Here is a 17,054-nt window from a genome sequence, read left to right as displayed (position 1 = left end):
ATCCATCTTTTCCCCATAGGATCTTCTTTACTCTTTTGTCAAAGATTAACTGACCATATTATTGTGAGTTTATCTATAAGTTTTCTATTGTGTTTAATTGGTCCACATGTCTGCATTTATGCCAGTCCCATACTGTTTTGATTACCACAGCTTTGTAATATAACTTGATGCCTGGAATTGTGATACCTCCATTTTTCTTCTTTTTCAAGATTGCTTTGGGCATTCAGGGTCTTTTGTGGTTCCGTACAAATTATAGGATTATTTGTTATAGTTCTTTGAAAAATGCTGTTGGTATTTTAATAGGAATTGCATTAAATGTGTAGATTGCCTTTGGTAATATAAACATTTTAACAATATTTTTTTTCTTCCAACCCATTGTATAGAATGTCTTTTCATTTTTTTTTTGTTGTTGTTGCTTTCACTTTATTTCATCAGAGTTTTATAGTTTTCAGAGTACAGGTCTTCCATCTCTTTGGTTAAGTTTTTTCGTAGATATTTTATTATTTTTCATGCAATTGTAAATGGGAGTGTTGTCTTAATTTCTTTTTTCTTTTTTTTTTTGCTTCATTATTAGTGCATAGAAATGCAACATATTTCTGTATATTGATCTTATATCCTGTGACTACTGAATTCATTTATCAGTTTTAGTATTTTTTTGGTGGAGGCTTCAGGGTTTTCTATGTATAATCTGTCATCTGCAAATAGTGAAAGTTTTAATTTCTTCCTTAACAATCTGGATTTTTTTTTCTTTCTGTGTCTGATTATTCTGGCTGGAACTTCCAGTACCGTGTTGAATAAAAGTGGTTAAGAGTAGACATCCGTGTCTTGATCCTGATCTTAGGGGAAAAGCTCTGAGTTTTCCCCCATTGAGTATGATGTTTTATGTGGGTTTTTCATATAAGGCCTTTATTATGTTGAGGCATGTTACCTCTAGACTGACATTGTCGAAGTTGTTTATCATGAATGGATTTTGTATTTTGTCAAATATTTTTTTTCTCCAAGTATTGAAGTGATCATATGGTTTTTATCCTTTCTCTTCTTGATGTGATGTATGATGTTGATTTATTGATTGAACCACACTTACATCCCAGGAAAAAATCCCACTTGATCATGGTAACTGATTTTCTTAGTGTATTATTGGATTTGGTTTGCTATTATTTTGTTGAGGATTTGTATATCTGTGTTCGTCAGAGATACTGGCCTGTAGTTCTCTTTTTTTGTGGTGTCTTTATCTGTCTTTGGTATCAGGGTGATACTGGCCTCATATAATGAATTTGGAAGTTTTCTTTCCTCTTCTAATTTTAGGAATAGTTTGCAAATAATAGGTGTTAAGTCTTCTTTAAAAGTTTGGTAGAATTTGCCTGCGAAGCCATCTGGTCCTGTTGGGAGTTGTTTGATTACTGATTCAATTTCATGTCTGGTAATCAGTCTGTCCAAATTTTCTTTTTCTTCCTGGTTCAGTTATGGTAAGTTATATGTTTCTAGGAATTCACCCATTTGTTCTACATTGTCTAATTTGTTGGCATATAATTTTTCATAATACTATCTTATAGTTGTTTGTATTTCATTTGTGATTTTGAGTTCTCCTTTTTTCTTTTTCTTTTTTTTTGTGAGTCTGGCTAGAGATTTATCAATTTTGTTATCTTTTCATAAAAGCAACTCCTGGTTTCATTGATCTGTTCTTTTTTAGTTTCTATGTCATTTATTTCTACTCAATCTTTGTTTCCTTCGTTCTGCTGGTTTTGGGTTTCATTTGTTCTTTTTTTTTTAGGTCTTTTAGGTGTGAGGTTAGGTTGTTCATTTGAAATTTTTCTTGCATTTGAAGGCAGCTTCTACTGCTATAAACCTGCTTCTTTGAACACCTTTTGCTGCATCCTAAAGATTTTATGTTGTGTTTTCATTGTCTCCATGTAATTTTTTATTTCTTCTTTGATTCCTTGGTTGATACATTCATTGTTTAGTAGCATGTTACTTAACCTCCATGTATTTGTGCTCTTCCCAGATATTTACTTGTGGTTGATTTCTAGTTTCATAGCATTGTGGTCAGAAAAGATGCATGGGATGACTTCAATCTTTTTGAATTTGTTGAGACTTGCAGCCTAATATGTGGTCTATTCTGGAAAATGTTCCATATGCACTTGAAAAGAATGTGTCTTCTGCTGTTTTAGGATGGAATGTTCTGAATATATTTAAGACCATGTGGTCCAGTGTGTCATTCAAAGCCACTGTTGCCTTGTTGATTTTCTGTTTTGGTGATATGTTCATTGATGTAAGTAGGGTGTTAAGATATCCTATTATTGTATTATTATCTATTAGTTCCTTTATGTTTGTTATTAGCTGTTTTACGTATTTGGGTGCTTTCAGGTTGGGTGCATAAATATTCACAACTGTATCCTCTTCTTAGATTTATCCTTTATTATTATATAGTGGCCTCCTTTGTCTCTTGTTACATTCTTAGTTTTAAAATTTATTTTGTCTGATATAAGTACTGCTACCTCAGCTTTGTTTTGACCTTCATTTGCATGACAAATATTCATCCATCTCCTCCCTCTCAATCTGCAGGTTGTCTTTAGGTCTGAAATGAGTCTCTTAAGCAGCATATAGATGACTCCTGGGTTTTTTTCTACTCTGTCTCATTATGTCTTTTGATTATAGTGTTTAGTCTATTTATATTAAAAGTAATTATTGATATGTATGATACATGTGTTCATTGCCATTTTGTTACTTTTTTGTGGTGTTTTTGTAACTTTCTCTGACCATTCTCTTGCTCTCTTTCATGATTTATTGGCTTTGTTTTAGTAACATACTAGGATTTCATTTTCTTTATTCTTTGCATATCAATTACTGGGTTTTGATTTGCAGTGACTATTCAATTTGTATTTAACATGTATGTTAAGTTGATGGTCACTTAAGATTTTTTTGGTTTTGATTTTCTTTCTTTTTTTTGTTCCTTTTTGTTTTGGGGTTTTTTTTTGTTTGTTTTGTGTTTTTTTTTGTGTGTGTGTGTTTTTTGAGGAGAGAATGCGTGAGTGACGGAGAGAAGTGGAGTGGGTGGGAGAGAAGAGAAAAGAAAGAGAAGAGACTCTTAAGCAGGCTCCACACTAAGGGTAGAGCCCGACATGGGGCTCTATCCTATGACCCTGGGACCATGACCCAAGCTGAAATCAAGAGGCAGATGCTCAACTGACTGAGCCACCCAGGTGCCCTGCTCCAGTTCTTTACTCCCTTCCCCCTCTGTTTTAGGTATATGGTGTCCTATTTTACATCATTTTATTTTGTGAATCTCTTGACTGATTTTTATAGATATACTTATTTTTACTGTGTTTATGCTTCTAAATTTTTATGCTCTCATGGTTTTTCCTTTATACTCAGAGTACCCTTTGATATTTCTTGTAGGGTAGGCTGGTTTAGTGGTCATAAACTCCTTTAGTTTTTGTTTGTCTTTCTCTCCTTTTCTGACTGAGAACCCTACTGTATATTCTTGGCTGCAGATTTTTCCATTTCAGCATTTTGAGTATGTCATGCCACTCCCTTCTGGCCTGCAAAGTTTCTGCTGAATAAACTTGTGGACTTTCCCTTGTATGTAAGTGTCATCTTTCTTGTTGCTGCTTTCAATTTTTTTCTTTATCACTGTTTGCCATTTTAATTACTATGTGTCTTGGTGTGGACCTCCTTGGGTTGATTTTGTTGGGGCATCTCTGTGCCTCTTGTATCTAGATATCTGTTTCCCTCCCCAGATTAGGGAAGTTTTAAGCTATTATTTTTCTTCAAATAAATTCTCTTCCTCCTTTCTCTCTTCTTCTGTGATCCATATAATGCACATATTATACTTGTTGGAGTTACTGATTTCCCTAAGTCTTTTCTTATTTTGTATAATTCTTTATTCTCTCATTTGGTCAACTTGATTACTTTCATTACTCAATCTTTCAGGCCATTAATTCATTCCTTTGCTTCATCTAGCCTGCTATTTATTCTATTACATGTATTTTTAATTTCATTTATTATGCTCTTCATCTGATTGGCTTTTTAAAAAAATATTTTTAAAAAAAACCTCATTGATGTCTTCTATGATTTTCTCAAGTCCAGCGAGTAACTTTATGATCATTACTTTAAAATCTCTATCTGGCATATTGCATATATCACTTCACTTGGGTCTCTTGCTGTGGTTTTGTTCTGTTCTTTCACTGGGGACATATTCCTCTGTCTTCTCATTTTGTCTAATGCTTTGATTCTCTGTGATAGGAAAGTCAGCCATGTCTCTTGCCCTTGAAGATGATAGCTTTATGAAGAAGAGGTTCATTAGTGCCCTGCAGTCCAGTGTCCCCTGTTTTCTAGGAGCTGGCACTTCAGGGAGTATTTCCTATGTGTGCTGCATGTGCCCTACTGTTTAGTCCTGGCTGCTTTTTCCTTCAGTCCAGTTGTCTGCAGAGGTTCTCTTTACCTATGGTGGGCAGCTCCCTACCATGTGGAGCATGTTGTAACAAAGTATGTGCTGGTCTGCTTCATAATGTGCCCTGCCACCACTGCCATCAGACCTGAGGCCCCCCCCTCCCCCCCCCCCGCCGCAAAAGTTGTGGGTGTAGATGCCGTGTTGGTGAGGTTTGTGCTGGTCTTCTGGGGGAAGAAGCCACATTAGTAGAACTAAGGAAAGCATGATTTGGAAGTGTGGATCTACTAAAGCACAGGGGTTCAGGGCTTGGTGTAAGCAAGTTAGACAGGTGCCTGCCAGCTCCTTTGTTCCTGGAGCAGTCCCCTGTGATCCCTACCTCTTTTGACCACTCTCTGAGATGAGTAAATCACTCTCCCTACTATGTACTTCCAGAGTTTTTCAAACTGATTCTTCCATGTTGTATCTCTGCTGGTGTTTGTCATGCTATCTCTTTAAGGGTAAGGATTCTATTTCCTAATTCCCTCTGGCCTCTCCCAGAGCTGAGTCCACCAGTTTTTAAAACTCTAAGCTTTCAGTTCCACTGGTTGTCAGAAATCATGAGATTTGGCCCCTTTTACTTTCAATGTCAAATGTTATGGGGTTTTATTTCTGCTGTGCAGGTTCCCTGGTGTGGTAGCCTGTTTTTTTGCCCTTTTCCACAGCACCACCAGTTCCTGCCTTAATGCAGATGGCTAAGGTCTGTTTTGCTACCAAACAGCATCTTTGCCCTTTTGCCTTCTTCAATGTTACCTCTTCTCTACCTTTTAGTTGTGGAGTTTGTTCTGCCAGTCTTTGGGTCACTTTCTACATTATTTATGCTGATACTAGTTGTATCAGGGGGACAGTATGGGCTTAGAGTCCTCCAACTCTGCCATCTTCCCAGCCTCTTAGTTCTCCACAATCATAGCATTACAAGAGCATGTTTTCTCCTGCTGAAGAGCAATTTCTTGATTTTATTATTTAATAGTTCTTGCTTTTTATGTCTTATTTAAGAAACCTTTGCCAAATCCAAAGTTTCTAAGATATTATCCAACATTTTCTACTAGAAATTTTATAAACTTAGCTCTTAGATCCAATAATTATGGTATGTCCTCTGATGTAAGTAAAGGTTAAAGTTTTATTTATGTAACTATGTTATTGTTGCCAAATTGTTCCAGTTTGTTGAAAATGATAATTTCCCCAGTTAAATTGTTTTGGCATCTCTGTAAAAAAAAAAATGCCTGTATATGTGTGTCTATTTTGGGCATCCTATACAGTTCTAATAATCCATATTTAGTTACTATAGCTTTACAAGTCTTGAAATTAGATAAATTATCTTAAAAGGGTTTTTCTTGAATATTCTAAGTCTTTTGTATTTCTGTAAATATTTGATAATCAGTTTTCTGATTTCTACAAAAAAGAGCCTGATTTTATTTTTATTGGGTTTTCTATTCAATCTGCAGAAGAATTTGGGTAAAATTGTCATGTTAATAATATTGAATCTTCTGATCAATGAACAAGGTATATCGCCTTAACTAATTTAGGTCATCTTTAATCTCTCAGAAATATTGAATAATTCTTAGGGTAGAAATTGTTCACACCTTTTTGCCAAATTTATACCTAAGTATTTCCTATTCTTAACGTTACTATCAGTGGTATTTTTAATGTTAATTTATGATTGCTTGTCACTAGTATATAGAAAAATAATTGATTTTTCTATAATGGCCTAATATTCTGTAATTCTAACTTTATTCTATTAGTATTTTGGTATATTACTTCAGATTTTCTTTATAGACTATTACATAATCTGAGAATAAAGATGGCTTTACTTCTTTTTCAGTATGGATTTTTCTTGCCTCTTATTACACTGAATAAGCCCTCCATCACAGTACTGAATAGAAGTGTTGAGGGTGGGCATCCTTGCTTTATTCCTGGTCTTAGGTGAAAAACATTTATGTTTCAACAAAATGATGTTAGCTGTGGCATTTTCATAAATAATCTTTGTCAGATTAAGGGAGTTCCTTACTATTTCTAGTTTTAGGATTTTTTTTTATGAGTGTATGCTGCATTTTCTGAAATGCTTTTCTGCAAAATTAGGTGATTATGTGGCCTGTTAATATGCATTTCACAGATTCTTCAATCATCAAACCAAACTTGCATTCATGGAATAAATCTCATTTGGTCATGGTATATTATCATTTTTATATAGTGTTGGATTTCTTTGCTAAAATTTTGTTAAGAATTTATTCATGTCAGGTGCCTGGGTGATTCAGTCTGTTGAGTGTCCCACTTAGGCTCAGGTCATGATCTCATGGTTCATGGGTTTGAGCCCTGCATAGGGATCTGTGCTGACAGCTCGGAGCTGGAGCTGCTTCAGATTCTGTGTCATCCTCTCTATGCCCCTCCCTTGCTCGACTCTGTCTCTCTCTCTCTCAAAAAATAAATGATCATTAAATAATTCTTTAAAAATTTATTCGTGTCTAAAGGATATTGTTCTGTAGTTTTCTTGTTATGTCTTTTTGTGTTTTGTTCCTAGACTCATAGCTAGGAAGAATTTCTTTCTCTTCAATTTTCTGAAAGTGTTTGTATAGAATTGGTATTATGTCTTTATTTGTTCAGTGTTATTCACTAGCTAAATGGAAATAATTTTACCTAAAGATTTAATTATTTTAACAGGTATAGGACTATTCAGATTTCCTATTTCATTTTGAGTGAGCTTTGGTAATATGTGTATGTTAAGATACATGCTATTTATCTAAGTTACTGAACTTATAAGCATAGAGTTGTTTATGATAATTTTTTTATTTTTTAAATTTCTGTAAGATGTATAAAGACTATCACTGTCTGATTTATGATCTTCACAATTCTTTTTTTTTCCTGTCAGTCTGGCTAGGGGGAGTTTATTAATTTTTAGATTCTTTCAAAAAATTAGCTTGTGGGGCACCTGGGTGGCTCAGTCGGTTGGGTGTCTGACTTTGGCTCAGGTCATGATCTCACGGTTCGTGGGTTTGAGCCCTGTGCTGACAGCTCAGAGCCTGGAGCCTGGAGCCTGGCTCGGATTCTGTGTCTCCCTCTGTCTCGGCCCCTCCCCTACTCATGCTCTGTCTCTCTCTGTCTCAAAAATAAATAAACATTAAAAAAATTAGCTTGTGATATTATTTTTAATTATTTATTTTTTGTTTTCAATTTTATTTCTTCTCATAAAAATTCCCTTTATTATGTTTACTTTGGGTCTAAATTTTTTTTTCTGGTTTCTTTCAGTACAAGCTTAGGTTTTTGAGTTAACACCTTTCTTCTTTTCTAATATAGACATATAATGCCATAAAAATTTCCTCTAGGGACTGTTTTATATATAACCTACATATTTTGATTTTTCATTTTTAATCTGTTTTAAATCATTTCTAATTTTCCTTTTATGTTTTTCTCTATTCTGGTGGGTTATTTAGGAGTGTGTTGTTTTGGGGCACCTGGGTAGCTCAGTCAGTTAAACGTCTGACTTTGGCTCAGGTCATGATCTCGTAGTTCATGAGTTTGAACCCTGTGTCAGACTCTGCTGACAGCTCAAAGCCTGGAGCATGCTTCAGATTCTTTGTCTCCCTCTCTCTCTGTCTCAAAAGTAAATAAACATTTTTTTAAAAAGTGTGTTGTTTAGTTCCCACTTAGGAAGTTTTTAGATGTCCTTCTCTTATAGATTTATAATTCTATTGTGATCAGAGAGCACACCATATACTATTTTAAAGAGTTTTTTTAACCTTTACTAAGAATTGTTTTATGGCCTAACATGACATCTTTAAAACAATTTTGTCTGCATTTGAAAAAAAAAATGTGTATTCTGCTGCTGGGTGAAGTGTTCCATAAGTGTCAATTATATCAGGTTGATTGATAGTGTTGTTCATGTTTTCAATATCTTTACTAATTTTCTGTCTATATATTCTGTCAGATATTGAGAGAAAGATTTGAAATCTCCAACTGTAATTGCAGATTTGCCTATTGTACTTTGTAGTTCTACCAGATTTTCTTCATGTATTTTGAAACTGTTATATACATAACCTATGAGGATTTTTATGTACTCTTGATAAATTGACCCACTTATCATTATTAAATGATCCCTCTTAGCCCTGGCAGTATTCTTTGCTCTGAAGCATATTTTGATATTAATATAGCTACTGCAGTTTTCTCTTTGCTGCTGTTAGCAGGGGTATATCAATTTTTTTAGACTAAGGCTCAATAACCTTTTTCTGTTGAGGATCAATAATAAATATTTGGAGCTATTACTGATGCTTTGGTTTCATTGGCTAAGTCCTCTGTATGGGAAATGCATTTGTTGACGGGCACAGGTTGCATGTTCTACAAATAGGAGTGGCAATATTTCACCTCTGCTTTCACACTGTAGATATGAATTTTTCCAGATCTCCTTTTACTTCCCATTTCACAATATATCTCGTTATATCTCCTTTGTTTGCTACTGGAGTTCCTGCTTTCAGTGATCAGGCACCATCAAGGTGGTTAAACCCTCCACATGTCCACATAGCCCATGGGTTATTTACAATCCTTGCCAGTATAAAGACTAACACACTGTCATTCCTTTTCCCCTGCCTTCTGCTCCTCTCCAAAACTCTTACAGTCTTGCAAAAATAGATATAGAAGGAAGATCAGAAATTCCCTTGCAAAAGCAGGTTGCCCAGTTTAAGAAAACATGCCAATCATCCCTTCTTGTGACCACTCAACATTTACAAGTAAATCTTTTTGAGCCCTTCTCACTTGGATTGGGAAAAGGATTTGAGAAGATACCCTTTCATTTCCATTCTGAGCAGGGAGGAAAAAAGTCTGATATTCCATTTCTAACTTAATGATCCAGGACTCAGATAACTTTTTTGGATACCTGCCCAAACACTCCCAATTATTGACATATAAGGAAGAGGTGACTAGCATAGCAGAGCCATTCAGCTGTTGCTAGATAAGTCCTGAGAAGGGTATGACCCAAGTTGTTTTTCAGCTCTATTCTTAATATGAAATAATTAAATCCCCCCTTTTTCCTTAGCTTTACATCCTAGTTACCAATTCTGAGAAAAAAGTCGCAACCAACACACTTGAAAAATAAAACAATAATTGCATACTATGCACCCCGCTCCTTTTTATTTTTAACATGCATTGGAGACTATTCCAGGCCTGCTTCCCTCTGCGCGCGCGCGCGCGCGTGTGTGTGTGTGTGTGTGTGTGTGTGTGTGTGTGTGTGTGTGTATCCCTGTTCAGTTACTTAAAGGTATAAAACAGTTACACCAAACTTAATGGCATAAAACAGCAATAATTTTATTACTTTAATCTCTTTCAGTTCTGGAAGTTGACAGAGATTAGTTCTTGGGTATTCTTATGTTGCTGTCAGATAGTAACCATGAGCCATAGTTCAAGGTACCATAGTTACCTTGAATACTTCCTCCTCACATGTCTAGTGATTGATACTGATTGTTAGCTGAGATCTCAGCTGTGGTGGTCAGCTTAAACACCTACAACTGACTTCTTCTACAGGCCTTGGATCATCTCACAGTATGGCAACTGGATTACAAAAGCGAGTATCTTAAGAGAGACGTGGTACAAAGGAATGACTTATGCTTGGAAATCATGCAGCTTTCTTCTGTCAGATTCTCTTTGCTAAAGGTGAGTCATCAAAGCTATACATACTTAAAGACAGGGGAATTAGATGACACCTTTTGATAGAAGAATTGTCAGTCCATTCTTTGAGCCCAAATTATTTCCTCTCTTTTCACATGAGAAATATACATGCTCACTTCTGCAGTACCTCCTAAAATCTCATTTATTATACCTTCAGTCTCAGGCTGAATTTCTATGATGGTATCGTCTAAATGAGATCCAGTTGACCTTGGGTATGTTTTTCATGAATAGCATCTTGAGTATACCGTAGATCTGAATACATGTGATTTAAAGAAACGAATGATCTACCTCTCACCCAAAATACAGTGATGTGAGAAACATAAGTTAGATATTCTCATATGGGGGGGAAAGAAGGGAAAAGAAAAACGGAGATATACAACAGTAACTAGTCTGTTATAATTCTGAAATCCTTAAAAGTATATGTTACCATTTCTTTGATTAGGGAATAGTTTTGCTGTCTGACAATTCTCCATGGCTCTTGGTTTTTCCCTTTGAATTGTATTTCCTTTTGCCTAAAATGTAACCTGTGACTATAAGTGAATGCTCTTCTCTGCTTGCTTCCTTCCCATAGAAGTTTGGGTACACCACGAGTATTTTTCATTTCACACCATTTCTTTCCCTTTTAGTCCAAGCTGGCAGTGTTTCTGTCAGTATGATTTTCTTAAAATTTTTATGGATTTTTCAAGCAATATATTTAGGGTTCATGCTATTAAATAAAAGCTGTTCACATAAAAAGTTTTGAGGCAAAGTCTTTTCTACCTCCAACTCTCACTAAAGTTTCTGTGGGATAATGCCCTAAACATTATTAGAAGCCCTATTTTTTTTAATTGAGAGAAAATGTGAAGTATGCTCTTATGTGCTCTTAGGTGGCTTTCTTGTCTGCTTGAAAAGGTATATGAGGCACCACTTTAAATCCTTCTGAAGTCTTACAAACTACTTTAAAGTCATTTTTAGACCATGTTTTCCTGGCAGTGCCCTGGATCTCATCTTTTCCTGAAAGCTATTTCTTAACTTGAGAATAGTTTACCATCTACAGGGACTGGAAATGAGAAACTGTTTTATTTTAAACCAAAGTCCTGGATTCTTTATACTTAATTACTTTTTAAAAGCTCTTATTTCTTTAGCTCTTTTCTCGTATTATGATAACCAGCTGAAGAAATCAGGTGGAATATTCAAAAGTATGCCTGGAAATTTCCTTAGGCAGATTATCCAGTTCATTAGGTATATTTATTTTCCAAATTTCAAAAGGCTGTTGGTAAATTTCACACAACTACATAACCAGGGTTTCTTTTCCTCCATTTTTTAAAATATTTATTTACTTTTGAGAGAGAGAGCAAGCACGAGCATGATTAGAGAGAGAGGAAGACCCAGAATCCGAAGCAGGCTCCAGGCCCTGAACTGTCAGCACAGAGCCCCACGGGAGGCTGAACCCATGGACCATGAGATCATGGCCTGAGCCAAAGTCAGATGCTTAACCAACTGAGCCACCCAGGTGCCCTCCTCCAACTTCTGATAAGTGTTTACTCACTTTTATTTAAGTTCTCACTGACAAACTCATCAAGACATTATAACAGGCAACAAACATTTTTGCTAACAGATTGAGACTCCTCCAGCCACTTCTCATGTCTTAGTTCCAAAGCGAAGACCCTACATTTTATGTTTAGCTATGGCATCTAATATTCTCTAGCTCTCTGTGTGGCATTAAAATATTTTCTGGTTACCCATGTATCAAAACAAACCATCTTAGACTTAATACTAGTAAATGATTGCTTTTCTATGATGCTATCTCTGAGTTCTGAGGATTGAGGTCCTAGGCGGTTCTGGCCTAGGACCTCAACTTGCAGTTATATCTCAGAACACCTACATGACACCTCAGTGTATGCTGTCAGGGGTGCAAGAGCTAATGTCCCGAGACAGAGCCAGGTTAAAGTAGTGTTGCCTTTTAGGACCTGGTCTCAGAATTTGTGGAGCATCACTTCCACTGCATTCCACTTCAATTCAAAGAAAAGGAAATTAGACACTATATCTTAATGGGAATGGTATTAAAGACTTTGCAGAAATGCTTTAAAACCTCCACAGTCCTCAGGGTGCCTGGGTGGCTCAGTCGGTTGAGCGTCCGACTTCAGCTCAAGTCATGATCCTGCGGTCTGTGAGCTTGAGTCCTGCGTCAAGCTCTGTGCTGGGAGCCTGGAGCCTGCTTTGGATTCTGTGTATGTGTGTGTGTGTCTCTCTATGCACCCCTCCCCTGCCCCCGGCTCATGCTCTGTGTGTATGCCTCTCTCTCTGTCAAAAATAAATAAACATTAAAAAAAATTGAAAAAAAACCTCCACAGTCCTCTTTAATGGATATGTAGTTGTATCATATTCTTAATGTGACATTTAATTTTTTAAATTAATAAAATTGAAAAAGAGGATAAAGAACATTTTCTTTTAAATATCTTAGAATAAGCTTTTCAGTAAAGTATCAGTAAAATACCAAGGGAATGTGTCTACATTTACACAACTGCAACAGAGCACTAATTAGGAGATAGGATGTCACTGACGTAAAAATGTGAAAACACAAGAAAATGTCATTTTATATCATTGTATATGAAAAAGATCCAAACAGGGTGAGGATATTTTATTAAATTTCAGAGACCAGGAAGAGGGTTGTCTCCTGTCTCTCTGCCATGCTTACTGTAGCAAGTTATGTATTATTCTTAAGAAATTTTTAGAAGAAATAAAATGTATGCTATGTTTGCATGACTTGAGAGAGGAAACCAAGGTATGGGGATAATAGACCAATTTGGGCTCCAAAAAGCTGATTTATGTTAAAATAACTTTTACATCATTTAAAGTGTTCCAAATTTAGAGAAAGCTATCAGGAGAGGTTCATTCATTAGGGAAACTTTATTTGTAATTGTGAGCTTCCATAATAAGGTTATATAAGGAAAAAGGGAAAAAAGGAATTAGCATTTTTATCATTTATTTTTATTGAGGTATATTGATATACAATGTTTGATTAGTTTCAGGTTTACAACATAGTGATTCAACAATTTTATACATTATTCTATGCTTACCGTGATAAATGTAGTTACTCTCTGTCACCATACAAAGTTATTACAGTAATATTGACTATATTCCCTATGCTGTACTTTTCATCCCTGGTGACTTATTTTATAACAGGAAGTTTGCACCTCTTCATCGTCTTTGCTTACTTGGCCCATCTCCCCAACTCCCTCCTCTCTAGAAACCACGCATTCTCTGTATTAATGATATTGTTTCTGTTTTGTTGTTTTTTTAAAAAATTTGCTCATTTGTTTTTTAGATTTCAGATATAAATGGAATCATATGGTATTTGTCTTTCTCTGATTTCTTTCGCTTAGTGTAATACCCTCTATGTCCATCCATGTTATTGAAAATGGCAAGATATTCTTCTTTATAGCTGAGTAATACTGCATTATGTGTGTGTGGACCACATCTTTTTTAAAAATTTTTTTGAGTATACAATTTTTTGACACACAATGTTACATTATTTTTAAGTGTACAGCACAGTGATTCAATATCTCCATATATTATGTGAGACTCACCACAAGGGTAGCTGTCACTGTAAAACACTACTACAATACAATTGACTATGTTCCCTTTGCTGTACCTTTTATTCCTGTGACTTATTCATTCTATAGTTAGAAGCCTGGATCTCCCACCACCCTTCCCGCATTTTGCATTTTGCCTATCCCGCATTCCCTTTTTCTCTGGCAATCATCAGTTTGTTCTCTGTATTTATAATTCTGATTCTTTTTGTTTGTTTATTCATTTGTTTTAAGATTGCACACATGAGGGAAATCACATGGTATTTGCCATTCTCCATCTCAAGTTCTTTCATTTAACATAATCCCCTCTAGGTCCATCCATGTTGTCACAAAAGGTAGGATCTCATCTTTATTTATGACTGTGTTAGATTCCATTGTATGTATGTACCGTATCTTCTTTATCCATTCATCTATCCATGGACACTTGGGTTACTTCCATAATTTGGCTATTGTAAATAACCCTTCAATAAATATAGGGGTGCATATATCTTTTCAAATTAGTGTTTTTATTTTCTTTGGGTAAATATCAGGGGTGGAATAATTGGATCATATGCTATTTCTATTTTTACTTATTTAAGGAAACTCCAAACTGTTTTCCACAGTGGTTGCAATAATTTATATTTCCACTGACAGTACAAAATTGTTCCCTTTTCTCCACATCCACACTAACACTTGTTATTTCTTGTCTTTTGAATACTAGTCATTCTGACCACTGCAAGGTGATAACTCATTGCAGTTTTTATTTGCATTTCCTTGATTAGTGATGTTGAGCATCTTTTCATGTGTCTGTTGGCTATCTTTATAAACTCTTTGGAATAATGTCTATTCATGTTCTCCATGTTAAATTGGATTACTTGGGAGTTTTTTTTTTGTGTGTTCAGTTATAGAAGTTTTTTTTTTAAACATATTTTAGATATTAACCATTTATTGAATATCATTTGCAAATATCTTCTCTCATTCAGTAGGTTGCATTTTCATTTTGTTGATTGTTTCATTTGCTGTGCAAAAGCTTTTTGTTTTGGTGTAGCCCTAATAGTTTATTTTTGCTTTAGTTTCCCTTGGCTGAAGAGGCATATGTATAATAAATATGTTGCTAAGGCCAGTGTTCAAGTGATTACGGCCTATGTTTTCTTTTAGGAGTTGTATGGTTTCAAATCTCACACTTAAGTCTTTAATCCATTTGAGTTTACTTTTGTGTATGGTGTAAGAAAGTGGTCCAATTTCATTATTTTGCATGTAGCTGTCCAGTTTTCCCAGCGCCATTTGTTGAAGAGACTGTTTTTCCCTAGTGCATATCCTTGCTTCCTTTTTGTAGTTTAATTGACCATATAAGTAGGGCCTCATTCTGGTCTCTCTATCCTTTCCATTGATCTATGTGTCTATTTTTATACCAGCACCACACTATTTTGAATACTATAGCTTTGTAGTGTATCTTGATATCATGGATTGTAATACTTTAAGCTTTGTTCTTCCTCAAGATTCCTTTGTTTATTGAGAGTCCTTTCTGATTCCATATACATTTTAGGATTATTTGTTCCAGTTCTATGAGAAATACTATAGGTAATTTGATAGAGATAGCATTGAATCTCTACCTACTGAGATATCTTAATATATCAATGTAGATTGCTTTGGGTAGTAGTGGACATTTTAACGATATTCTTCCTTTATCATAGCTAAAAAAAAAACAAGTGTAGAGAGGATGGGAAGCCATTGAATTTGGAAACTGAAGATTCACAGGGCATATCAGACTTATTTATTTCTGAGAGAGGATAACCAAAAACTTTAGCCCTAGCCCTGTCCTACTTATGAAGCCATCCTTAATATAGAAATAACCAGCAATGGATTGTGGCCAGTGTATCTGCAACATTCCTGTGTCAGTGACAAAACAGTCACTATTTTGAGGTGGATATATCAGGTCATCTTATAGTTATGCCATTAAATTTTCACATCTTCCAATTATTCTTATCTCAATCTTAAGCTCTTTAATCAATTTTCATATAGACTTAGTTCCCTTTATAGGTCTTGAACTTCACGGGAAGGAATGGACTACAGGGATTCCTCCGGCTTTAGTGACAGTTTTTCTCTATGAATCAATACATCAACATTGCTTATTTACAAAACACATGGGTTTTAGTTAATGAAACTATGGCTCAGAAAGAGAGATTCACTCACCCTATGTCAAAAACAATCTGGCTTCCAAACCTCATACACAAAACTCTGCACTGTTGCGTATTGACTGGCTTGTTCCTGAGTGAACGCATAACCCGATGTCTTAAGATAAGAGTACTTAGATGCAAGCATGCATTGTTCTGAGTTGCACTTCTGTGATAGCCATCATTATCACCATTTGATATATGAGAAATGGAGGTTTGGAGAGAATAAATTGTTCCTTCTAAACTTTCTTTGTGGAGTTTTTATCATGAATAGAGGTTTTAGTTTGTCAAATGCTTTTTCTGGATCTATTGAGATGATCATATGGGGTTTATCCTTTCTCTTATTAATGTGATATAGTACATTGATTGATTTGTGAATATTGAATCACCCTTGCATCCTGGAATAAATTCCACTTGATAGTGGTGAAAAATTTTAATGTACTGTTAAAACCAGTTTTCTTGTACTTTGTTTAGGATTTTGCATCTGTGTTAATCAGAGATATGGGTCTTCTGTTTTCTCTGTAGTGTCTTTGTCTGGTTTGGGTATCCGGGTACTGCTGGCCTCACAGAATGAATTTGGAAGTTTTCCTTCCTCTTCTACGTTTTGGAATAGTTTGAGAACAATAGATGATAACTCTAAATGTTTGATAAAATTCACCTGTGAACCCATCTGGCCTGGACTTTTGTTTGTTGGGTGTTTTTGATTACTGATTTAATTTCACTATTAGTAGTCAGTCTATTCAAATTTTCTATTCCTAATTCAATTTAGGAAGATTGTATGTTTCTAGGAACTTATCCACTTATTCTAGGTTATTCAATTTATTGGCATATAAATTTTCATAGTAACTTCTGTGGTGCTGGTTGTTTCTCTTCCTTCACTTCTGATTTTATTCATTTTAGTCTTCTTTCATGATGAGTCTAAATTTCTTTTAAATTTTTTATCTTTTCAAAGAACCAGCTCATGGTTGAATTGATCTTTTAGGTATGTGTCTTTGTAGTCTCATATTTATTTTTGCTCTGATCTTTATTATTTCCTTCTACTAGTTTTGGGTTTTGCTCATGTTAATGTTCTTAAACAAAAAAATTTGGGGGGGTGTTCGAATATTTGAGATTTTTTTTTCTTATTTTTGAGGTAGGCCTATAATGCTATAAACTTCCCTCTTAGAACTGCTTTTGCTGTCTAACAGACATTTTGGACTATTGTGATTTCATTTTAGTTTGTCTCCATGTTTTTTTTTTTAATTTCCTTTT

At 35.1% G+C, this 17,054-nt stretch overlaps 1 long non-coding RNA gene across 1 annotated transcript in view; it reads left to right on the top strand.

Moving 5' to 3' along the window:
- The window catches only part of LOC125172903 (uncharacterized), a 69,033-nt gene that overhangs the window by 32,979 nt on the left and 19,000 nt on the right, over positions 1 to 17,054 (top strand). Inside the window, exon 2 of the long non-coding RNA XR_007154866.1 lies at positions 9,935 to 10,063. This is a non-coding gene — a long non-coding RNA (uncharacterized LOC125172903). The remainder of the gene's footprint in view (positions 1 to 9,934; positions 10,064 to 17,054) is intronic.

This window comes from Prionailurus viverrinus, chromosome C1 (assembly GCF_022837055.1).
Source record: "Prionailurus viverrinus isolate Anna chromosome C1, UM_Priviv_1.0, whole genome shotgun sequence".
Taxonomy (NCBI): Eukaryota; Metazoa; Chordata; class Mammalia; order Carnivora; family Felidae; genus Prionailurus; species Prionailurus viverrinus.
This window is presented reverse-complemented; position numbering and strand designations above follow the sequence as displayed.